The 22,532-nt window shown below is 41.5% G+C and overlaps 26 non-coding genes across 26 annotated transcripts; all 26 read left to right on the top strand.

Moving 5' to 3' along the window:
• Positions 1-548: 548 nt before the first annotated feature.
• On the top strand, positions 549-631 carry trnal-cag (transfer RNA leucine (anticodon CAG)). The gene has a single exon. It is a non-coding gene; the product is annotated as a tRNA-Leu (tRNA).
• Positions 632-1,399: 768 nt separating this feature from the next.
• Positions 1,400-1,482, top strand: trnal-cag (transfer RNA leucine (anticodon CAG)). Its single transcript has one exon. It is a non-coding gene; the product is annotated as a tRNA-Leu (tRNA).
• A 299-nt stretch (positions 1,483-1,781) lies between these two features.
• trnal-cag (transfer RNA leucine (anticodon CAG)) lies at positions 1,782-1,864 on the top strand. Its single transcript has one exon. It is a non-coding gene; the product is annotated as a tRNA-Leu (tRNA).
• Positions 1,865-2,567: 703 nt separating this feature from the next.
• On the top strand, positions 2,568-2,650 carry trnal-cag (transfer RNA leucine (anticodon CAG)). Its single transcript has one exon. It is a non-coding gene; the product is annotated as a tRNA-Leu (tRNA).
• A 299-nt stretch (positions 2,651-2,949) lies between these two features.
• On the top strand, positions 2,950-3,032 carry trnal-cag (transfer RNA leucine (anticodon CAG)). Its single transcript has one exon. It is a non-coding gene; the product is annotated as a tRNA-Leu (tRNA).
• Positions 3,033-4,534: 1,502 nt separating this feature from the next.
• trnal-cag (transfer RNA leucine (anticodon CAG)) lies at positions 4,535-4,617 on the top strand. The gene has a single exon. It is a non-coding gene; the product is annotated as a tRNA-Leu (tRNA).
• Positions 4,618-6,128: 1,511 nt separating this feature from the next.
• On the top strand, positions 6,129-6,211 carry trnal-cag (transfer RNA leucine (anticodon CAG)). Its single transcript has one exon. It is a non-coding gene; the product is annotated as a tRNA-Leu (tRNA).
• Positions 6,212-6,510: 299 nt separating this feature from the next.
• On the top strand, positions 6,511-6,593 carry trnal-cag (transfer RNA leucine (anticodon CAG)). Its single transcript has one exon. It is a non-coding gene; the product is annotated as a tRNA-Leu (tRNA).
• Positions 6,594-8,104: 1,511 nt separating this feature from the next.
• On the top strand, positions 8,105-8,187 carry trnal-cag (transfer RNA leucine (anticodon CAG)). Its single transcript has one exon. It is a non-coding gene; the product is annotated as a tRNA-Leu (tRNA).
• Positions 8,188-9,697: 1,510 nt separating this feature from the next.
• trnal-cag (transfer RNA leucine (anticodon CAG)) lies at positions 9,698-9,780 on the top strand. The gene has a single exon. It is a non-coding gene; the product is annotated as a tRNA-Leu (tRNA).
• A 704-nt stretch (positions 9,781-10,484) lies between these two features.
• trnal-cag (transfer RNA leucine (anticodon CAG)) lies at positions 10,485-10,567 on the top strand. The gene has a single exon. It is a non-coding gene; the product is annotated as a tRNA-Leu (tRNA).
• Positions 10,568-11,336: 769 nt separating this feature from the next.
• Positions 11,337-11,419, top strand: trnal-cag (transfer RNA leucine (anticodon CAG)). Its single transcript has one exon. It is a non-coding gene; the product is annotated as a tRNA-Leu (tRNA).
• Positions 11,420-12,188: 769 nt separating this feature from the next.
• Positions 12,189-12,271, top strand: trnal-cag (transfer RNA leucine (anticodon CAG)). Its single transcript has one exon. It is a non-coding gene; the product is annotated as a tRNA-Leu (tRNA).
• Positions 12,272-13,040: 769 nt separating this feature from the next.
• trnal-cag (transfer RNA leucine (anticodon CAG)) lies at positions 13,041-13,123 on the top strand. Its single transcript has one exon. It is a non-coding gene; the product is annotated as a tRNA-Leu (tRNA).
• A 769-nt stretch (positions 13,124-13,892) lies between these two features.
• On the top strand, positions 13,893-13,975 carry trnal-cag (transfer RNA leucine (anticodon CAG)). The gene has a single exon. It is a non-coding gene; the product is annotated as a tRNA-Leu (tRNA).
• A 769-nt stretch (positions 13,976-14,744) lies between these two features.
• Positions 14,745-14,827, top strand: trnal-cag (transfer RNA leucine (anticodon CAG)). Its single transcript has one exon. It is a non-coding gene; the product is annotated as a tRNA-Leu (tRNA).
• A 769-nt stretch (positions 14,828-15,596) lies between these two features.
• trnal-cag (transfer RNA leucine (anticodon CAG)) lies at positions 15,597-15,679 on the top strand. The gene has a single exon. It is a non-coding gene; the product is annotated as a tRNA-Leu (tRNA).
• Positions 15,680-16,383: 704 nt separating this feature from the next.
• Positions 16,384-16,466, top strand: trnal-cag (transfer RNA leucine (anticodon CAG)). Its single transcript has one exon. It is a non-coding gene; the product is annotated as a tRNA-Leu (tRNA).
• Positions 16,467-17,170: 704 nt separating this feature from the next.
• Positions 17,171-17,253, top strand: trnal-cag (transfer RNA leucine (anticodon CAG)). The gene has a single exon. It is a non-coding gene; the product is annotated as a tRNA-Leu (tRNA).
• A 704-nt stretch (positions 17,254-17,957) lies between these two features.
• On the top strand, positions 17,958-18,040 carry trnal-cag (transfer RNA leucine (anticodon CAG)). Its single transcript has one exon. It is a non-coding gene; the product is annotated as a tRNA-Leu (tRNA).
• A 769-nt stretch (positions 18,041-18,809) lies between these two features.
• trnal-cag (transfer RNA leucine (anticodon CAG)) lies at positions 18,810-18,892 on the top strand. Its single transcript has one exon. It is a non-coding gene; the product is annotated as a tRNA-Leu (tRNA).
• Positions 18,893-19,596: 704 nt separating this feature from the next.
• trnal-cag (transfer RNA leucine (anticodon CAG)) lies at positions 19,597-19,679 on the top strand. The gene has a single exon. It is a non-coding gene; the product is annotated as a tRNA-Leu (tRNA).
• A 704-nt stretch (positions 19,680-20,383) lies between these two features.
• On the top strand, positions 20,384-20,466 carry trnal-cag (transfer RNA leucine (anticodon CAG)). Its single transcript has one exon. It is a non-coding gene; the product is annotated as a tRNA-Leu (tRNA).
• A 704-nt stretch (positions 20,467-21,170) lies between these two features.
• On the top strand, positions 21,171-21,253 carry trnal-cag (transfer RNA leucine (anticodon CAG)). Its single transcript has one exon. It is a non-coding gene; the product is annotated as a tRNA-Leu (tRNA).
• A 299-nt stretch (positions 21,254-21,552) lies between these two features.
• On the top strand, positions 21,553-21,635 carry trnal-cag (transfer RNA leucine (anticodon CAG)). The gene has a single exon. It is a non-coding gene; the product is annotated as a tRNA-Leu (tRNA).
• Positions 21,636-22,329: 694 nt separating this feature from the next.
• Positions 22,330-22,412, top strand: trnal-cag (transfer RNA leucine (anticodon CAG)). Its single transcript has one exon. It is a non-coding gene; the product is annotated as a tRNA-Leu (tRNA).
• The last annotated feature ends 120 nt before the right edge of the window (positions 22,413-22,532 follow it).

Raw genomic sequence — 22,532 nt, forward strand, 5'->3', positions numbered from 1 at the left:
CTGCTTCAAGGTAAGATGCTACAATGCGGCGTCTAGACACAATATTCTATGTAAGCATATAATAACAAAGGGTAAAGCAATGACATATGCAGTGTACGAAATCAAGATACTTTTATAATTTTCACTACTTACGGCATTTTCCAGTCAGGAAGGCCAAGCAGTCTAAGGCGCTGCGTTTAGGTCGCAGTCTCCAATGGACGTGTGCGTTGGAATCCAACTTCTAACACGGATTGATGTGGTTCACTTGCTCGCTAGCCTGTAAAGTGATGAGGTAAAGGCCACAATACTTTGCTGTGATTTTCTAAAGTCCTAATAGTCCCATCGCTAGAGTATTGGTATAAAGATGGCATTAAAGTTACAAAGTAACATGCTAGAGGCTTTCACTTGCATGAATGCTAGCTGCACTGCTTCAAGGTAAGATGCTGCAATGCGGCGTCTAGACACAATATTCTATGTAAGAATATACTAACAAAGGGTAAAGCAATGACATATGCAGTGTACGAAATCCAGATACTTTTTGTATTTTTCACTACTTACGATATTTTCAAGTCAGGATGGCCGAGCGGTCTAAGGCGCTGCGTTCAGGTCGCAGTCTCCATTGGAGGCGTGGTTTCGAATCCCACTTCTGACAGGATAGATTTGGTTCACTTGCTCGGCTGCCTGTATTGAGATTAGGTAAAGGCAACAATGCTGTGCTGTGATTTTGTAAAGTATCAATAGTCCCGTCGCTAGAGTATAGGTATAAAGATGGCATTAATGTTACCAATTAAATGAATGGTAGCTGCACTGCTTTAAGGTAAGATGCTGCAATGCGGCGTCTAGACACAATATTCTATGTAAGCATATAATAACAAAGGGTAAAGCAATGACATATGCAGTGTACGAAATCAAGATACTTTTATAATTTTCACTACTTACAGAGGTTTCCAGTCAGGAAGGCCAAGCAGTCTAAGGCGCTGCGTTCAGGTCGCAGTCTCCAATGGACGTGTGCGTTGGAATCCAACTTCTAACACGGATTGATGTGGTTCACTTGCTCGCTAGCCTGTAAAGTGATTAGGTAAAGGCCACAATACTTTGCTGTGATCTTCTAAAGTCCTAATAGTCCCATCGCTAGAGTATTGGTCTAAAGATGGCATTAATGTTACAAAGTAACATGCTAGAGGCTTTAACTTGCATGAATGGTAGCTGCACTGCTTCAAGGTAAGATGCTGCAATGCACTGCTTCAAGGATTTGCGATTCTGGGCTATACAAAATAAAATGACTTGACTTGACTTGCAATGCGGCGTCTAGACACAATATTCTATGTAAGAATATACTAACAAAGGGTAAAGCAATGACATATGCAGTGTACGAAATCCAGATACTTTCTGTAATTTTCACTACTTACAGCATTTTCAAGTCAGGATGGCCGAGCGGTCTAAGGCGCTGCGTTCAGGTCGCAGTCTCCATTGGAGGCGTGGGTTCGAATCCCACTTCTGACAGGATAGATTTGGTTCACTTTCTCGGTTGCCTGTATTGAGATTAGGTAAAGGCAACAATGCTGTGCTGTGATTTTGTAAAGTCCTAATAGTCCCGTCGCTAGAGTATAGATATAAAGCTGGCATTAATGTTACAAATTAAATGAATGGTAGCTGCACTGCTTTAAGGTAAGATGCTCCAATGCGGCGTCTAGACACAATATTCTATGTAAGCATGTAATAACAAAGGGTAAAGCAATGACATATGCAGTGTACGAAATCCAGATACTTTTTGTAATTTTCACTACTTACAGAATTTTCAAGTCAGGATGGCCGAGCGGTCTAAGGCGCTGCGTTCAGGTCGCAGTCTCCATTGGAGGCGTGGGTTCGAATCCCACTTCTGACAGGATAGATTTGGTTCACTTGCTCGGTTGCCTGTATTGAGATTAGGTAAAGGCAACAATGCTGTGCTGTGATTTTGTAAAGTATCAATAGTCCCGTCGCTAGAGTATAGGTATAAAGATGGCATTAATGTTACCAATTAAATGAATGGTAGCTGCACTGCTTTAAGGTAAGATGCTGCAATGCGGCGTCTAGACACAATATTCTATGTAAGCATATAATAACAAAGGGTAAAGCAATGACATATGCAGTGTACGAAATCAAGATACTTTTATAATTTTCACTACTTACAGAGGTTTCCAGTCAGGAAGGCCAAGCAGTCTAAGGCGCTGCGTTCAGGTCGCAGTCTCCAATGGACGTGTGCGTTGGAATCCAACTTCTAACACGGATTGATGTGGTTTACTTGCTCGCTAGCCTGTAAAGTGATTAGGTAAAGGCCACAATACTTTGCTGTGATTTTCTAAAGTCCTAATAGTCCCATCGCTAGAGTATTGGTATAAAGATGGCATTAATGTTACAAAGTAACATGCTAGAGGCTTTCACTTACATGAATGCTAGCTGCACTGCTTCAAGGTAAGATGCTACAATGCGGCGTCTAGACACAATATTCTATGTAAGCATATAATAACAAAGGGTAAAGCAATGACATATGCAGTGTACGAAATCCAGATACTTTCTGTAATTTTCACTACTTACAGCATTTTCAAGTCAGGATGGCCGAGCAGTCTAAGGCGCTGCGTTCAGGTCGCAGTCTCCATTGGAGGCGTGGGTTCGAATCCCACTTCTGACAGGATAGATTTGGTTCACTTTCTCGGTTGCCTGTATTGAGATTAGGTAAAGGCAACAATGCTGTGCTGTGATTTTGTAAAGTCCTAATAGTCCCGTCGCTAGAGTATAGATATAAAGCTGGCATTAATGTTACAAATTAAATGAATGGTAGCTGCACTGCTTTAAGGTAAGATGCTCCAATGCGGCGTCTAGACACAATATTCTATGTAAGCATGTAATAACAAAGGGTAAAGCAATGACATATGCAGTGTACGAAATCCAGATACTTTTTGTAATTTTCACTACTTACAGAATTTTCAAGTCAGGATGGCCGAGCGGTCTAAGGCGCTGCGTTCAGGTCGCAGTCTCCATTGGAGGCGTGGGTTCGAATCCAACTTCTGACAGGATAGATTTGGTTCGGTTGCCTGTATTGAGATTAGGTAAAGGCAACAATGCTGTGCTGTGATTTTGTAAAGTATCAATAGTCCCGTCGCTAGAGTATAGGTATAAAGATGGCATTAATGTTACCAATTAAATGAATGGTAGCTGCACTGCTTTAAGGTAAGATGCTGCAATGCGGCGTCTAGACACAATATTCTATGTAAGCATATAATAACAAAGGGTAAAGCAATGACATATGCAGTGTACGAAATCACGATACTTTTATAATTTTCACTACTTACAGAGGTTTCCAGTCAGGAAGGCCAAGCAGTCTAAGGCGCTGCGTTCAGGTCGCAGTCTCCAATGGACGTGTGCGTTGGAATCCAACTTCTAACACGGATTGATGTGGTTCACTTGCTCGCTAGCCTGTAAAGTAATTAGGTAAAGGCCACAATACTTTGCTGTGATCTTCTAAAGTCCTAATAGTCCCATCGCTAGAGTATTGGTCTAAAGATGGCATTAATGTTACAAAGTAACATGCTAGAGGCGTGCACTTGCATGAATGGTAGCTGCACTGCTTCAAGGTAAGATGCTGCAATGCGGCGTCTAGACAATATTCTATGTAAGAATATACTAACAAAGGGTAAAGCAATGACATATGCAGTGTACGAAATCCAGATACTTTTTGTAATTTTCACTACTTACAGAGGTTTCCAGTCAGGAAGGCCAAGCAGTCTAAGGCGCTGCGTTCAGGTCGCAGTCTCCAATGGACGTGTGCGTTGGAATCCAACTTCTAACACAGATTGATGTGGTTCACTTGCTCGCTAGCCTTTAAAGTGATTAGGTAAAGGCCACAATACTTTGCTGTGATCTTCTAAAGTCCTAATAGTCCCATCGCTAGAGTATTGGTATAAAGATGGCATTAAAGTTACAAAGTAACATGCTAGAGGCTTTCACTTACATGAATGCTAGCTGCACTGCTTCAAGGTAAGATGCTGCAATGCGGCGTCTAGACACAATATTCTATGTAAGCATATAATAACAAAGGGTAAAGCAATGACATATGCAGTGTACGAAATCAAGATACTTTTATAATTTTCACTACTTACGGCATTTTCCAGTCAGGAAGGCCAAGCAGTCTAAGGCGCTGCGTTTAGGTCGCAGTCTCCAATGGACGTGTGCGTTGGAATCCAACTTCTAACACGGATTGATGTGGTTCACTTGCTCGCTAGCCTGTAAAGTGATTAGGTAAAGGCCACAATACTTTGCTGTGATTTTCTAAAGTCCTAATAGTCCCATCGCTAGAGTATTGGTATAAAGATGGCATTAATGTTACAAAGTAACATGCTAGAGGCTTTAACTTACATGAATGGTAGCTGCACTGCTTCAAGGTAAGATGCTGCAATGCGGCGTCTAGACACAATATTCTATGTAAGAATATACTAACAAAGGGTAAAGCAATGACATATGCAGTGTACGAAATCCAGATACTTTCTGTAATTTTCACTACTTACAGCATTTTCAAGTCAGGATGGCCGAGCGGTCTAAGGCGCTGCGTTCAGGTCGCAGTCTCCATTGGAGGCGTGGGTTCGAATCCCACTTCTGACAGGATAGATTTGGTTCACTTTCTCGGTTGCCTGTATTGAGATTAGGTAAAGGCAACAATGCTGTGCTGTGATTATGTAAAGTCCTAATAGTCCCGTCGCTAGAGTATAGATATAAAGCTGGCATTAATGTTACAAATTAAATGAATGGTAGCTGCACTGCTTTAAGGTAAGATGCTCCAATGCGGCGTCTAGACACAATATTCTATGTAAGCATATAATAACAAAGGGTAAAGCAATAACATATGCAGTGTACGAAATTAAGATACTTTTGGTAATTTTCACTACTTACAGAGGTTTCCAGTCAGGAAGGCCAAGCAGTCTAAGGCGCTGCGTTCAGGTCGCAGTCTCCAATGGACGTGTGCGTTGGAATCCAACTTCTAACACGGATTGATGTGGTTCACTTGCTCGCTAGCCTGTAAAGTGATTAGGTAAAGGCCACAATACTTTGCTGTGATCTTCTAAAGTCCTAATAGTCCCATCGCTAGAGTATTGGTCTAAAGATGGCATTAATGTTACAAAGTAACATGCTAGAGGCGTGCACTTGCATGAATGGTAGCTGCACTGCTTCAAGGTAAGATGCTGCAATGCGGCGTCTAGACAATATTCTATGTAAGAATATACTAACAAAGGGTAAAGCAATGACATATGCAGTGTACGAAATCCAGATACTTTTTGTAATTTTCACTACTTACAGAGGTTTCCAGTCAGGAAGGCCAAGCAGTCTAAGGCGCTGCGTTCAGGTCGCAGTCTCCAATGGACGTGTGCGTTGGAATCCAACTTCTAACACAGATTGATGTGGTTCACTTGCTCGCTAGCCTTTAAAGTGATTAGGTAAAGGCCACAATACTTTGCTGTGATCTTCTAAAGTCCTAATAGTCCCATCGCTAGAGTATTGGTATAAAGATGGCATTAAAGTTACAAAGTAACATGCTAGAGGCTTTCACTTACATGAATGCTAGCTGCACTGCTTCAAGGTAAGATGCTGCAATGCGGCGTCTAGACACAATATTCTATGTAAGCATATAATAACAAAGGGTAAAGCAATGACATATGCAGTGTACGAAATCAAGATACTTTTATAATTTTCACTACTTACGGCATTTTCCAGTCAGGAAGGCCAAGCAGTCTAAGGCGCTGCGTTTAGGTCGCAGTCTCCAATGGACGTGTGCGTTGGAATCCAACTTCTAACACGGATTGATGTGGTTCACTTGCTCGCTAGCCTGTAAAGTGATTAGGTAAAGGCCACAATACTTTGCTGTGATTTTCTAAAGTCCTAATAGTCCCATCGCTAGAGTATTGGTATAACGATGGCATTAATGTTACAAAGTAACATGCTAGAGGCTTTAACTTACATGAATGGTAGCTGCACTGCTTCAAGGTAAGATGCTGCAATGCGGCGTCTAGACACAATATTCTATGTAAGAATATACTAACAAAGGGTAAAGCAATGACACATGCAGTGTACGAAATCCAGATACTTTCTGTAATTTTCACTACTTACAGCATTTTCAAGTCAGGATGGCCGAGCGGTCTAAGGCGCTGCGTTCAGGTCGCAGTCTCCATTGGAGGCGTGGGTTCGAATCCCACTTCTGACAGGATAGATTTGGTTCACTTTCTCGGGTGCCTGTATTGAGATTAGGTAAAGGCAACAATGCTGTGCTGTGATTTTGTAAAGTCCTAATAGTCCCGTCGCTAGAGTATAGATATAAAGCTGGCATTAATGTTACAAATTAAATGAATGGTAGCTGCACTGCTTTAAGGTAAGATGCTCCAATGCGGCGTCTAGACACAATATTCTATGTAAGAATATACTAACAAAGGGTAAAGCAATGACATATGCAGTGTACGAAATCCAGATACTTTCTGTAATTTTCACTACTTACAGCATTTTCAAGTCAGGATGGCCGAGCGGTCTAAGGCGCTGCGTTCAGGTCGCAGTCTCCATTGGAGGCGTGGGTTCGAATCCCACTTCTGACAGGATAGATTTGGTTCACTTTCTCGGTTGCCTGTATTGAGATTAGGTAAAGGCAACAATGCTGTGCTGTGATTATGTAAAGTCCTAATAGTCCCGTCGCTAGAGTATAGATATAAAGCTGGCATTAATGTTACAAATTAAATGAATGGTAGCTGCACTGCTTTAAGGTAAGATGCTCCAATGCGGCGTCTAGACACAATATTCTATGTAAGCATATAATAACAAAGGGTAAAGCAATGACATATGCAGTGTACGAAATTAAGATACTTTTTGTAATTTTCACTACTTACAGAGGTTTCCAGTCAGGAAGGCCAAGCAGTCTAAGGCGCTGCGTTCAGGTCGCAGTCTCCAATGGACGTGTGCGTTGGAATCCAACTTCTAACACGGATTGATGTGGTTCACTTGCTCGCTAGCCTGTAAAGTGATTAGGTAAAGGCCACAATACTTTGCTGTGATCTTCTAAAGTCCTAATAGTCCCATCGCTAGAGTATTGGTCTAAAGATGGCATTAATGTTACAAAGTAACATGCTAGAGGCGTGCACTTGCATGAATGGTAGCTGCACTGCTTCAAGGTAAGATGCTGCAATGCGGCGTCTAGACAATATTCTATGTAAGAATATACTAACAAAGGGTAAAGCAATGACATATGCAGTGTACGAAATCCAGATACTTTTTGTAATTTTCACTACTTACAGAGGTTTCCAGTCAGGAAGGCCAAGCAGTCTAAGGCGCTGCGTTCAGGTCGCAGTCTCCAATGGACGTGTGCGTTGGAATCCAACTTCTAACACGGATTGATGTGGTTCACTTGCTCGCTAGCCTGTAAAGTGATTAGGTAAAGGCCACAATACTTTGCTGTGATTTTCTAAAGTCCTAATAGTCCCATCGCTAGAGTATTGGTATAAAGATGGCATTAATGTTACAAAGTAACATGCTAGAGGCTTTCACTTACATGAATGCTAGCTGCACTGCTTCAAGGTAAGATGCTACAATGCGGCGTCTAGACACAATATTCTATGTAAGCATATAATAACAAAGGGTAAAGCAATGACATATGCAGTGTACGAAATCAAGATACTTTTATAATTTTCACTACTTACGGCATTTTCCAGGCAGGAAGGCCAAGCAGTCTAAGGCGCTGCGTTTAGGTCGCAGTCTCCAATGGACGTGTGCGTTGGAATCCAACTTCTAACACGGATTGATGTGGTTCACTTGCTCGCTAGCCTGTAAAGTGATGAGGTAAAGGCCACAATACTTTGCTGTGATTTTCTAAAGTCCTAATAGTCCCATCGCTAGAGTATTGGTATAAAGATGGCATTAAAGTTACAAAGTAACATGCTAGAGGCTTTCACTTGCATGAATGCTAGCTGCACTGCTTCAAGGTAAGATGCTGCAATGCGGCGTCTAGACACAATATTCTATGTAAGAATATACTAACAAAGGGTAAAGCAATGACATATGCAGTGTACGAAATCCAGATACTTTTTGTATTTTTCACTACTTACGATATTTTCAAGTCAGGATGGCCGAGCGGTCTAAGGCGCTGCGTTCAGGTCGCAGTCTCCATTGGAGGCGTGGTTTCGAATCCCACTTTTGACAGGATAGATTTGGTTCACTTGCTCGGCTGCCTGTATTGAGATTAGGTAAAGGCAACAATGCTGTGCTGTGATTTTGTAAAGTATCAATAGTCCCGTCGCTAGAGTATAGGTATAAAGATGGCATTAATGTTACCAATTAAATGAATGGTAGCTGCACTGCTTTAAGGTAAGATGCTGCAATGCGGCGTCTAGACACAATATTCTATGTAAGCATATAATAACAAAGGGTAAAGCAATGACATATGCAGTGTACGAAATCAAGATACTTTTATAATTTTCACTACTTACAGAGGTTTCCAGTCAGGAAGGCCAAGCAGTCTAAGGCGCTGCGTTCAGGTCGCAGTCTCCAATGGACGTGTGCGTTGGAATCCAACTTCTAACACGGATTGATGTGGTTCACTTGCTCGCTAGCCTGTAAAGTGATTAGGTAAAGGCCACAATACTTTGCTGTGATCTTTTAAAGTCCTAATAGTCCCATCGCTAGAGTATTGGTCTAAAGATGGCATTAATGTTACAAAGTAACATGCTAGAGGCGTGCACTTGCATGAATGGTAGCTGCACTGCTTCAAGGTAAGATGCTGCAATGCGGCGTCTAGACAATATTCTATGTAAGAATATACTAACAAAGGGTAAAGCAATGACATATGCAGTGTACGAAATCCAGATACTTTTTGTAATTTTCACTACTTACAGAGGTTTCCAGTCAGGAAGGCCAAGCAGTCTAAGGCGCTGCGTTCAGGTCGCAGTCTCCAATGGACGTGTGCGTTGGAATCCAACTTCTAACACAGATTGATGTGGTTCACTTGCTCGCTAGCCTTTAAAGTGATTAGGTAAAGGCCACAATACTTTGCTGTGATCTTCTAAAGTCCTAATAGTCCCATCGCTAGAGTATTGGTATAAAGATGGCATTAAAGTTACAAAGTAACATGCTAGAGGCTTTCACTTACATGAATGCTAGCTGCACTGCTTCAAGGTAAGATGCTGCAATGCGGCGTCTAGACACAATATTCTATGTAAGCATATAATAACAAAGGGTAAAGCAATGACATATGCAGTGTACGAAATCAAGATACTTTTATAATTTTCACTACTTACGGCATTTTCCAGTGAGGAAGGCCAAGCAGTCTAAGGCGCTGCGTTTAGGTCGCAGTCTCCAATGGACGTGTGCGTTGGAATCCAACTTCTAACACGGATTGATGTGGTTCACTTGCTCGCTAGCCTGTAAAGTGATTAGGTAAAGGCCACAATACTTTGCTGTGATTTTCTAAAGTCCTAATAGTCCCATCGCTAGAGTATTGGTATAAAGATGGCATTAATGTTACAAAGTAACATGCTAGAGGCTTTAACTTACATGAATGGTAGCTGCACTGCTTCAAGGTAAGATGCTGCAATGCGGCGTCTAGACACAATATTCTATGTAAGAATATACTAACAAAGGGTAAAGCAATGACATATGCAGTGTACGAAATCCAGATACTTTCTGTAATTTTCACTACTTACAGCATTTTCAAGTCAGGATGGCCGAGCGGTCTAAGGCGCTGCGTTCAGGTCGCAGTCTCCATTGGAGGCGTGGGTTCGAATCCCACTTCTGAAAGGATAGATTTGGTTGACTTTCTCGGGTGCCTGTATTGAGATTAGGTAAAGGCAACAATGCTGTGCTGTGATTTTGTAAAGTCCTAATAGTCCCGTCGCTAGAGTATAGATATAAAGCTGGCATTAATGTTACAAATTAAATGAATGGTAGCTGCACTGCTTTAAGGTAAGATGCTCCAATGCGGCGTCTAGACACAATATTCTATGTAAGCATATAATAACAAAGGGTAAAGCAATGACATATGCAGTGTACGAAATTAAGATACTTTTTGTAATTTTCACTACTTACAGAGGTTTCCAGTCAGGAAGGCCAAGCAGTCTAAGGCGCTGCGTTCAGGTCGCAGTCTCCAATGGACGTGTGCGTTGGAATCCAACTTCTAACACGGATTGATGTGGTTCACTTGCTCGCTAGCCTGTAAAGTGATTAGGTAAAGGCCACAATACTTTGCTGTGATCTTCTAAAGTCCTAATAGTCCCATCGCTAGAGTATTGGTATAAAGATGGCATTAATGTTACAAAGTAACATGCTAGAGGCTTTAACTTACATGAATGGTAGCTGCACTGCTTCAAGGTAAGATGCTGCAATGTGGCGTCTAGACACAATATTCTATGTAAGAATATACTAACAAAGGGTAAAGCAATGACATATGCAGTGTACGAAATCCAGATACTTTCTGTAATTTTCACTACTTACAGCATTTTCAAGTCAGGATGGCCGAGCGGTCTAAGGCGCTGCGTTCAGGTCGCAGTCTCCATTGGAGGCGTGGGTTCGAATCCCACTTCTGACAGGATAGATTTGGTTCACTTTCTCGGTTGCCTGTATTGAGATTAGGTAAAGGCAACAATGCTGTGCTGTGATTTTGTAAAGTCCTAATAGTCCCGTCGCTAGAGTATAGATATAAAGCTGGCATTAATGTTACAAATTAAATGAATGGTAGCTGCACTGCTTTAAGGTAAGATGCTCCAATGCGGCGTCTAGACACAATATTCTATGTAAGCATATAATAACAAAGGGTAAAGCAATGACATATGCAGTGTACGAAATTAAGATACTTTTTGTAATTTTCACTACTTACAGAGGTTTCCAGTCAGGAAGGCCAAGCAGTCTAAGGCGCTGCGTTCAGGTCGCAGTCTCCAATGGACGTGTGCGTTGGAATCCAACTTCTAACACGGATTGATGTGGTTCACTTGCTCGCTAGCCTGTAAAGTGATTAGGTAAAGGCCACAATACTTTGCTGTGATCTTCTAAAGTCCTAATAGTCCCATCGCTAGAGTATTGGTATAAAGATGGCATTAATGTTACAAAGTAACATGCTAGAGGCTTTAACTTACATGAATGGTAGCTGCACTGCTTCAAGGTAAGATGCTGCAATGCACTGCTTCAAGGATTTGCGATTCTGGGCTATACAAAATAAAATGACTTGACTTGACTTGCAATGCGGCGTCTAGACACAATATTCTATGTAAGAATATACTAACAAAGGGTAAAGCAATGACATATGCAGTGTACGAAATCCAGATACTTTCTGTAATTTTCACTACTTACAGCATTTTCAAGTCAGGATGGCCGAGCGGTCTAAGGCGCTGCGTTCAGGTCGCAGTCTCCATTGGAGGCGTGGGTTCGAATCCCACTTCTGACAGGATAGATTTGGTTCACTTTCTCGGTTGCCTGTATTGAGATTAGGTAAAGGCAACAATGCTGTGCTGTGATTTTGTAAAGTCCTAATAGTCCCGTCGCTAGAGTATAGATATAAAGCTGGCATTAATGTTACAAATTAAATGAATGGTAGCTGCACTGCTTTAAGGTAAGATGCTCCAATGCGGCGTCTAGACACAATATTCTATGTAAGCATATAATAACAAAGGGTAAAGCAATGACATATGCAGTGTACGAAATTAAGATACTTTTTGTAATTTTCACTACTTACAGAGGTTTCCAGTCAGGAAGGCCAAGCAGTCTAAGGCGCTGCGTTCAGGTCGCAGTCTCCAATGGACGTGTGCGTTGGAATCCAACTTCTAACACGGATTGATGTGGTTCACTTGCTCGCTAGCCTGTAAAGTGATTAGGTAAAGGCCACAATACTTTGGTGTGATCTTCTAAAGTCCTAATAGTCCCATCGCTAGAGTATTGGTATAAAGATGGCATTAATGTTACAAAGTAACATGCTAGAGGCTTTAACTTACATGAATGGTAGCTGCACTGCTTCAAGGTAAGATGCTGCAATGCACTGCTTCAAGGATTTGCGATTCTGGGCTATACAAAATAAAATGACTTGACTTGACTTGCAATGCGGCGTCTAGACACAATATTCTATGTAAGAATATACTAACAAAGGGTAAAGCAATGACATATGCAGTGTACGAAATCCAGATACTTTCTGTAATTTTCACTACTTACAGCATTTTCAAGTCAGGATGGCCGAGCGGTCTAAGGCGCTGCGTTCAGGTCGCAGTCTCCATTGGAGGCGTGGGTTCGAATCCCACTTCTGACAGGATAGATTTGGTTCACTTTCTCGGTTGCCTGTATTGAGATTAGGTAAAGGCAACAATGCTGTGCTGTGATTTTGTAAAGTCCTAATAGTCCCGTCGCTAGAGTATAGATATAAAGCTGGCATTAATGTTACAAATTAAATGAATGGTAGCTGCACTGCTTTAAGGTAAGATGCTCCAATGCGGCGTCTAGACACAATATTCTATGTAAGCATATAATAACAAAGGGTAAAGCAATGACATATGCAGTGTACGAAATTAAGATACTTTTTGTAATTTTCACTACTTACAGAGGTTTCCAGTCAGGAAGGCCAAGCAGTCTAAGGCGCTGCGTTCAGGTCGCAGTCTCCAATGGACGTGTGCGTTGGAATCCAACTTCTAACACGGATTGATGTGGTTCACTTGCTCGCTAGCCTGTAAAGTGATTAGGTAAAGGCCACAATACTTTGCTGTGATCTTCTAAAGTCCTAATAGTCCCATCGCTAGAGTATTGGTATAAAGATGGCATTAATGTTACAAAGTAACATGCTAGAGGCTTTAACTTACATGAATGGTAGCTGCACTGCTTCAAGGTAAGATGCTGCAATGCACTGCTTCAAGGATTTGCGATTCTGGGCTATACAAAATAAAATGACTTGACTTGACTTGCAATGCGGCGTCTAGACACAATATTCTATGTAAGAATATACTAACAAAGGGTAAAGCAATGACATATGCAGTGTACGAAATCCAGATACTTTCTGTAATTTTCACTACTTACAGCATTTTCAAGTCAGGATGGCCGAGCGGTCTAAGGCGCTGCGTTCAGGTCGCAGTCTCCATTGGAGGCGTGGGTTCGAATCCCACTTCTGACAGGATAGATTTGGTTCACTTTCTCGGTTGCCTGTATTGAGATTAGGTAAAGGCAACAATGCTGTGCTGTGATTTTGTAAAGTCCTAATAGTCCCGTCGCTAGAGTATAGATATAAAGCTGGCATTAATGTTACAAATTAAATGAATGGTAGCTGCACTGCTTTAAGGTAAGATGCTCCAATGCGGCGTCTAGACACAATATTCTATGTAAGCATATAATAACAAAGGGTAAAGCAATGACATATGCAGTGTACGAAATTAAGATACTTTTTGTAATTTTCACTACTTACAGAGGTTTCCAGTCAGGAAGGCCAAGCAGTCTAAGGCGCTGCGTTCAGGTCGCAGTCTCCAATGGACGTGTGCGTTGGAATCCAACTTCTAACACGGATTGATGTGGTTCACTTGCTCGCTAGCCTGTAAAGTGATTAGGTAAAGGCCACAATACTTTGGTGTGATCTTCTAAAGTCCTAATAGTCCCATCGCTAGAGTATTGGTATAAAGATGGCATTAATGTTACAAAGTAACATGCTAGAGGCTTTAACTTACATGAATGGTAGCTGCACTGCTTCAAGGTAAGATGCTGCAATGCACTGCTTCAAGGATTTGCGATTCTGGGCTATACAAAATAAAATGACTTGACTTGACTTGCAATGCGGCGTCTAGACACAATATTCTATGTAAGAATATACTAACAAAGGGTAAAGCAATGACATATGCAGTGTACGAAATCCAGATACTTTCTGTAATTTTCACTACTTACAGCATTTTCAAGTCAGGATGGCCGAGCGGTCTAAGGCGCTGCGTTCAGGTCGCAGTCTCCATTGGAGGCGTGGGTTCGAATCCCACTTCTGACAGGATAGATTTGGTTCACTTTCTCGGTTGCCTGTATTGAGATTAGGTAAAGGCAACAATGCTGTGCTGTGATTTTGTAAAGTCCTAATAGTCCCGTCGCTAGAGTATAGATATAAAGCTGGCATTAATGTTACAAATTAAATGAATGGTAGCTGCACTGCTTTAAGGTAAGATGCTCCAATGCGGCGTCTAGACACAATATTCTATGTAAGCATATAATAACAAAGGGTAAAGCAATGACATATGCAGTGTACGAAATTAAGATACTTTTTGTAATTTTCACTACTTACAGAGGTTTCCAGTCAGGAAGGCCAAGCAGTCTAAGGCGCTGCGTTCAGGTCGCAGTCTCCAATGGACGTGTGCGTTGGAATCCAACTTCTAACACGGATTGATGTGGTTCACTTGCTCGCTAGCCTGTAAAGTGATTAGGTAAAGGCCACAATACTTTGCTGTGATCTTCTAAAGTCCTAATAGTCCCATCGCTAGAGTATTGGTATAAAGATGGCATTAATGTTACAAAGTAACATGCTAGAGGCTTTAACTTACATGAATGGTAGCTGCACTGCTTCAAGGTAAGATGCTGCAATGCACTGCTTCAAGGATTTGCGATTCTGGGCTATACAAAATAAAATGACTTGACTTGACTTGCAATGCGGCGTCTAGACACAATATTCTATGTAAGAATATACTAACAAAGGGTAAAGCAATGACATATGCAGTGTACGAAATCCAGATACTTTCTGTAATTTTCACTACTTACAGCATTTTCAAGTCAGGATGGCCGAGCGGTCTAAGGCGCTGCGTTCAGGTCGCAGTCTCCATTGGAGGCGTGGGTTCGAATCCCACTTCTGACAGGATAGATTTGGTTCACTTTCTCGGTTGCCTGTATTGAGATTAGGTAAAGGCAACAATGCTGTGCTGTGATTTTGTAAAGTCCTAATAGTCCCGTCGCTAGAGTATAGATATAAAGCTGGCATTAATGTTACAAATTAAATGAATGGTAGCTGCACTGCTTTAAGGTAAGATGCTCCAATGCGGCGTCTAGACACAATATTCTATGTAAGCATATAATAACAAAGGGTAAAGCAATGACATATGCAGTGTACGAAATTAAGATACTTTTTGTAATTTTCACTACTTACAGAGGTTTCCAGTCAGGAAGGCCAAGCAGTCTAAGGCGCTGCGTTCAGGTCGCAGTCTCCAATGGACGTGTGCGTTGGAATCCAACTTCTAACACGGATTGATGTGGTTCACTTGCTCGCTAGCCTGTAAAGTGATTAGGTAAAGGCCACAATACTTTGGTGTGATCTTCTAAAGTCCTAATAGTCCCATCGCTAGAGTATTGGTATAAAGATGGCATTAATGTTACAAAGTAACATGCTAGAGGCTTTAACTTACATGAATGGTAGCTGCACTGCTTCAAGGTAAGATGCTGCAATGCACTGCTTCAAGGATTTGCGATTCTGGGCTATACAAAATAAAATGACTTGACTTGACTTGCAATGCGGCGTCTAGACACAATATTCTATGTAAGAATATACTAACAAAGGGTAAAGCAATGACATATGCAGTGTACGAAATCCAGATACTTTCTGTAATTTTCACTACTTACAGCATTTTCAAGTCAGGATGGCCGAGCGGTCTAAGGCGCTGCGTTCAGGTCGCAGTCTCCATTGGAGGCGTGGGTTCGAATCCCACTTCTGACAGGATAGATTTGGTTCACTTTCTCGGTTGCCTGTATTGAGATTAGGTAAAGGCAACAATGCTGTGCTGTGATTTTGTAAAGTCCTAATAGTCCCGTCGCTAGAGTATAGATATAAAGCTGGCATTAATGTTACAAATTAAATGAATGGTAGCTGCACTGCTTTAAGGTAAGATGCTCCAATGCGGCGTCTAGACACAATATTCTATGTAAGCATATAATAACAAAGGGTAAAGCAATGACATATGCAGTGTACGAAATTAAGATACTTTTTGTAATTTTCACTACTTACAGAGGTTTCCAGTCAGGAAGGCCAAGCAGTCTAAGGCGCTGCGTTTAGGTCGCAGTCTCCAATGGACGTGTGCGTTGGAATCCAACTTCTAACACGGATTGATGTGGTTCACTTGCTCGCTAGCCTGTAAAGTGATTAGGTAAAGGCCACAATACTTTGCTGTGATTTTCTAAAGTCCTAATAGTCCCATCGCTAGAGTATTGGTATAAAGATGGCATTAATGTTACAAAGTAACATGCTAGAGGCTTTAACTTACATGAATGGTAGCTGCACTGCTTCAAGGTAAGATGCTGCAATGCGGCGTCTAGACACAATATTCTATGTAAGAATATACTAACAAAGGGTAAAGCAATGACACATGCAGTGTACGAAATCCAGATACTTTCTGTAATTTTCACTACTTACAGCATTTTCAAGTCAGGATGGCCGAGCGGTCTAAGGCGCTGCGTTCAGGTCGCAGTCTCCATTGGAGGCGTGGGTTCGAATCCCACTTCTGACAGGATAGATTTGGTTCACTTTCTCGGGTGCCTGTATTGAGATTAGGTAAAGGCAACAATGCTGTGCTGTGATTTTGTAAAGTCCTAATAGTCCCGTCGCTAGAGTATAGATATAAAGCTGGCATTAATGTTACAAATTAAATGAATGGTAGCTGCACTGCTTTAAGGTAAGATGCTCCAATGCGGTGTCTAGACACAATATTCTATGTAAGCATATAATAACAAAGGGTAAAGCAATGACATATGCAGTGTACGAAATTAAGATACTTTTTGTAATTTTCACTACTTACAGAGGTTTCCAGTCAGGAAGGCCAAGCAGTCTAAGGCGCTGCGTTCAGGTCGCAGTCTCCAATGGACGTGTGCGTTGGAATCCAACTTCTAACACGGATTGATGTGGTTCACTTGCTCGCTAGCCTGTAAAGTGATTAGGTAAAGGCCACAATACTTTGGTGTGATCTTCTAAAGTCCTAATAGTCCCATCGCTAGAGTATTGGTATAAAGATGGCATTAATGTTACAAAGTAACATGCTAGAGGCTTTAACTTACATGAATGGTAGCTGCACTGCTTCAAGGTAAGATGCTGCAATGCGGCGTCTAGACACAATATTCTATGTAAGAATATACTAACAAAGGGTAAAGCAATGACATATGCAGTGTACGAAATCCAGATACTTTCTGTAATTTTCACTACTTACAGCATTTTCAAGTCAGGATGGCCGAGCGGTCTAAGGCGCTGCGTTCAGGTCGCAGTCTCCATTGGAGGCGTGGGTTCGAATCCCACTTCTGACAGGATAGATTTGGTTCACTTTCTCGGTTGCCTGTATTGAGATTAGGCAAAGGCAACAATGCTGTGCTGTGATTTTGTAAAGTCCTAATAGTCCCGTCGCTAGAGTATAGATATAAAGCTGGCATTAATGTTACAAATTAAATGAATGGTAGCTGCACTGCTTTAAGGTAAGATGCTCCAATGCGGCGTCTAGACACAATATTCTATGTAAGCATATAATAACAAAGGGTAAAGCAATGACATATGCAGTGTACGAAATTAAGATACTTTTTGTAATTTTCACTACTTACAGAGGTTTCCAGTCAGGAAGGCCAAGCAGTCTAAGGCGCTGCGTTCAGGTCGCAGTCTCCAATGGACGTGTGCGTTGGAATCCAACTTCTAACACGGATTGATGTGGTTCACTTGCTCGCTAGCCTGTAAAGTGATTAGGTAAAGGCCACAATACTTTGCTGTGATTTTCTAAAGTCCTAATAGTCCCATCGCTAGAGTATTGGTATAAAGATGGCATTAATGTTACAAAGTAACATGCTAGAGGCTTTAACTTACATGAATGGTAGCTGCACTGCTTCAAGGTAAGATGCTGCAATGCGGCGTCTAGACACAATATTCTATGTAAGAATATACTAACAAAGGGTAAAGCAATGACATATGCAGTGTACGAAATCCAGATACTTTCTGTAATTTTCACTACTTACAGCATTTTCAAGTCAGGATGGCCGAGCGGTCTAAGGCGCTGCGTTCAGGTCGCAGTCTCCATTGGAGGCGTGGGTTCGAATCCCACTTCTGACAGGATAGATTTGGTTCACTTTCTCGGTTGCCTGTATTGAGATTAGGTAAAGGCAACAATGCTGTGCTGTGATTTTGTAAAGTCCTAATAGTCCCGTCGCTAGAGTATAGATATAAAGCTGGCATTAATGTTACAAATTAAATGAATGGTAGCTGCACTGCTTTAAGGTAAGATGCTCCAATGCGGCGTCTAGACACAATATTCTATGTAAGCATATAATAACAAAGGGTAAAGCAATGACATATGCAGTGTACGAAATTAAGATACTTTTTGTAATTTTCACTACTTACAGAGGTTTCCAGTCAGGAAGGCCAAGCAGTCTAAGGCGCTGCGTTCAGGTCGCAGTCTCCAATGGACGTGTGCGTTGGAATCCAACTTCTAACACGGATTGATGTGGTTCACTTGCTCGCTAGCCTGTAAAGTGATTAGGTAAAGGCCACAATACTTTGGTGTGATCTTCTAAAGTCCTAATAGTCCCATCGCTAGAGTATTGGTATAAAGATGGCATTAATGTTACAAAGTAACATGCTAGAGGCTTTAACTTACATGAATGGTAGCTGCACTGCTTCAAGGTAAGATGCTGCAATGCACTGCTTCAAGGATTTGCGATTCTGGGCTATACAAAATAAAATGACTTGACTTGACTTGCAATGCGGCGTCTAGACACAATATTCTATGTAAGAATATACTAACAAAGGGTAAAGCAATGACATATGCAGTGTACGAAATCCAGATACTTTCTGTAATTTTCACTACTTACAGCATTTTCAAGTCAGGATGGCCGAGCGGTCTAAGGCGCTGCGTTCAGGTCGCAGTCTCCATTGGAGGCGTGGGTTCGAATCCCACTTCTGACAGGATAGATTTGGTTCACTTTCTCGGTTGCCTGTATTGAGATTAGGTAAAGGCAACAATGCTGTGCTGTGATTTTGTAAAGTCCTAATAGTCCCGTCGCTAGAGTATAGATATAAAGCTGGCATTAATGTTACAAATTAAATGAATGGTAGCTGCACTGCTTTAAGGTAAGATGCTCCAATGCGGCGTCTAGACACAATATTCTATGTAAGCATATAATAACAAAGGGTAAAGCAATGACATATGCAGTGTACGAAATTAAGATACTTTTTGTAATTTTCACTACTTACAGAGGTTTCCAGTCAGGAAGGCCAAGCAGTCTAAGGCGCTGCGTTTAGGTCGCAGTCTCCAATGGACGTGTGCGTTGGAATCCAACTTCTAACACGGATTGATGTGGTTCACTTGCTCGCTAGCCTGTAAAGTGATTAGGTAAAGGCCACAATACTTTGCTGTGATTTTCTAAAGTCCTAATAGTCCCATCGCTAGAGTATTGGTATAAAGATGGCATTAATGTTACAAAGTAACATGCTAGAGGCTTTAACTTACATGAATGGTAGCTGCACTGCTTCAAGGTAAGATGCTGCAATGCGGCGTCTAGACACAATATTCTATGTAAGAATATACTAACAAAGGGTAAAGCAATGACACATGCAGTGTACGAAATCCAGATACTTTCTGTAATTTTCACTACTTACAGCATTTTCAAGTCAGGATGGCCGAGCGGTCTAAGGCGCTGCGTTCAGGTCGCAGTCTCCATTGGAGGCGTGGGTTCGAATCCCACTTCTGACAGGATAGATTTGGTTCACTTTCTCGGGTGCCTGTATTGAGATTAGGTAAAGGCAACAATGCTGTGCTGTGATTTTGTAAAGTCCTAATAGTCCCGTCGCTAGAGTATAGATATAAAGCTGGCATTAATGTTACAAATTAAATGAATGGTAGCTGCACTGCTTTAAGGTAAGATGCTCCAATGCGGTGTCTAGACACAATATTCTATGTAAGCATATAATAACAAAGGGTAAAGCAATGACATATGCAGTGTACGAAATTAAGATACTTTTTGTAATTTTCACTACTTACAGAGGTTTCCAGTCAGGAAGGCCAAGCAGTCTAAGGCGCTGCGTTCAGGTCGCAGTCTCCAATGGACGTGTGCGTTGGAATCCAACTTCTAACACGGATTGATGTGGTTCACTTGCTCGCTAGCCTGTAAAGTGATTAGGTAAAGGCCACAATACTTTGGTGTGATCTTCTAAAGTCCTAATAGTCCCATCGCTAGAGTATTGGTATAAAGATGGCATTAATGTTACAAAGTAACATGCTAGAGGCTTTAACTTACATGAATGGTAGCTGCACTGCTTCAAGGTAAGATGCTGCAATGCGGCGTCTAGACACAATATTCTATGTAAGAATATACTAACAAAGGGTAAAGCAATGACATATGCAGTGTACGAAATCCAGATACTTTCTGTAATTTTCACTACTTACAGCATTTTCAAGTCAGGATGGCCGAGCGGTCTAAGGCGCTGCGTTCAGGTCGCAGTCTCCATTGGAGGCGTGGGTTCGAATCCCACTTCTGACAGGATAGATTTGGTTCACTTTCTCGGTTGCCTGTATTGAGATTAGGCAAAGGCAACAATGCTGTGCTGTGATTTTGTAAAGTCCTAATAGTCCCGTCGCTAGAGTATAGATATAAAGCTGGCATTAATGTTACAAATTAAATGAATGGTAGCTGCACTGCTTTAAGGTAAGATGCTCCAATGCGGCGTCTAGACACAATATTCTATGTAAGCATATAATAACAAAGGGTAAAGCAATGACATATGCAGTGTACGAAATTAAGATACTTTTTGTAATTTTCACTACTTACAGAGGTTTCCAGTCAGGAAGGCCAAGCAGTCTAAGGCGCTGCGTTCAGGTCGCAGTCTCCAATGGACGTGTGCGTTGGAATCCAACTTCTAACACGGATTGATGTGGTTCACTTGCTCGCTAGCCTGTAAAGTGATTAGGTAAAGGCCACAATACTTTGCTGTGATTTTCTAAAGTCCTAATAGTCCCATCGCTAGAGTATTGGTATAAAGATGGCATTAATGTTACAAAGTAACATGCTAGAGGCTTTAACTTACATGAATGGTAGCTGCACTGCTTCAAGGTAAGATGCTGCAATGCGGCGTCTAGACACAATATTCTATGTAAGAATATACTAACAAAGGGTAAAGCAATGACATATGCAGTGTACGAAATCCAGATACTTTCTGTAATTTTCACTACTTACAGCATTTTCAAGTCAGGATGGCCGAGCGGTCTAAGGCGCTGCGTTCAGGTCGCAGTCTCCATTGGAGGCGTGGGTTCGAATCCCACTTCTGACAGGATAGATTTGGTTCACTTTCTCGGTTGCCTGTATTGAGATTAGGTAAAGGCAACAATGCTGTGCTGTGATTTTGTAAAGTCCTAATAGTCCCGTCGCTAGAGTATAGATATAAAGCTGGCATTAATGTTACAAATTAAATGAATGGTAGCTGCACTGCTTTAAGGTAAGATGCTCCAATGCGGCGTCTAGACACAATATTCTATGTAAGCATGTAATAACAAAGGGTAAAGCAATGACATATGCAGTGTACGAAATCCAGATACTTTTTGTAATTTTCACTACTTACAGAATTTTCAAGTCAGGATGGCCGAGCGGTCTAAGGCGCTGCGTTCAGGTCGCAGTCTCCATTGGAGGCGTGGGTTCGAATCCAACTTCTGACAGGATAGATTTGGTTCGGTTGCCTGTATTGAGATTAGGTAAAGGCAACAATGCTGTGCTGTGATTTTGTAAAGTATCAATAGTCCCGTCGCTAGAGTATAGGTATAAAGATGGCATTATTGTTACCAATTAAATGAATGGTAGCTGCACTGCTTTAAGGTAAGATGCTGCAATGCGGCGTCTAGACACAATATTCTATGTAAGCATATAATAACAAAGGGTAAAGCAATGACATATGCAGTGTACGAAATCAAGATACTTTTATAATTTTCACTACTTACAGAGGTTTCCAGTCAGGAAGGCCAAGCAGTCTAAGGCGCTGCGTTCAGGTTGCAGTCTCCAATGGACGTGTGCGTTGGAATCCAACTTCTAACACGGATTGATGTGGTTTACTTGCTCGCTAGCCTGTAAAGTGATTAGGTAAAGGCCACAATACTTTGCTGTGATTTTCTAAAGTCCTAATAGTCCCATCGCTAGAGTATTGGTATAAAGATGGCATTAATGTTACAAAGTAACATGCTAGAGGCTTTCACTTACATGAATGCTAGCTGCACTGCTTCAAGGTAAGATGCTGCAATGCGGCGTCTAGACACAATATTCTATGTAAGCATATAATAACAAAGGGTAAAGCAATGACATATGCAGTGTACGAAATCAAGATACTTTTATAATTTTTAATACTTACAGCATTTTCAAGTCAGGATGGCCGAGCGGTCTAAGGCGCTGCGTTCAGGTCGCAGTCTCCATTGGAGGCGTGGGTTCGAATCCCACTTCTGACAGGATAGATTTGGTTCACTTGCTCGGTTGCCTGTATTGAGATTAGGTAAAGGCAACAATGCTGTGCTGTGATTTTGTAAAGTCCTAATAGTCCCGTCGCTAGAGTATAGATATAAAGCTGG

Source organism: Gasterosteus aculeatus, chromosome 13 (genome assembly GCF_964276395.1).
Source record: "Gasterosteus aculeatus chromosome 13, fGasAcu3.hap1.1, whole genome shotgun sequence".
NCBI classification, from domain to species: Eukaryota; Metazoa; Chordata; class Actinopteri; order Perciformes; family Gasterosteidae; genus Gasterosteus; species Gasterosteus aculeatus.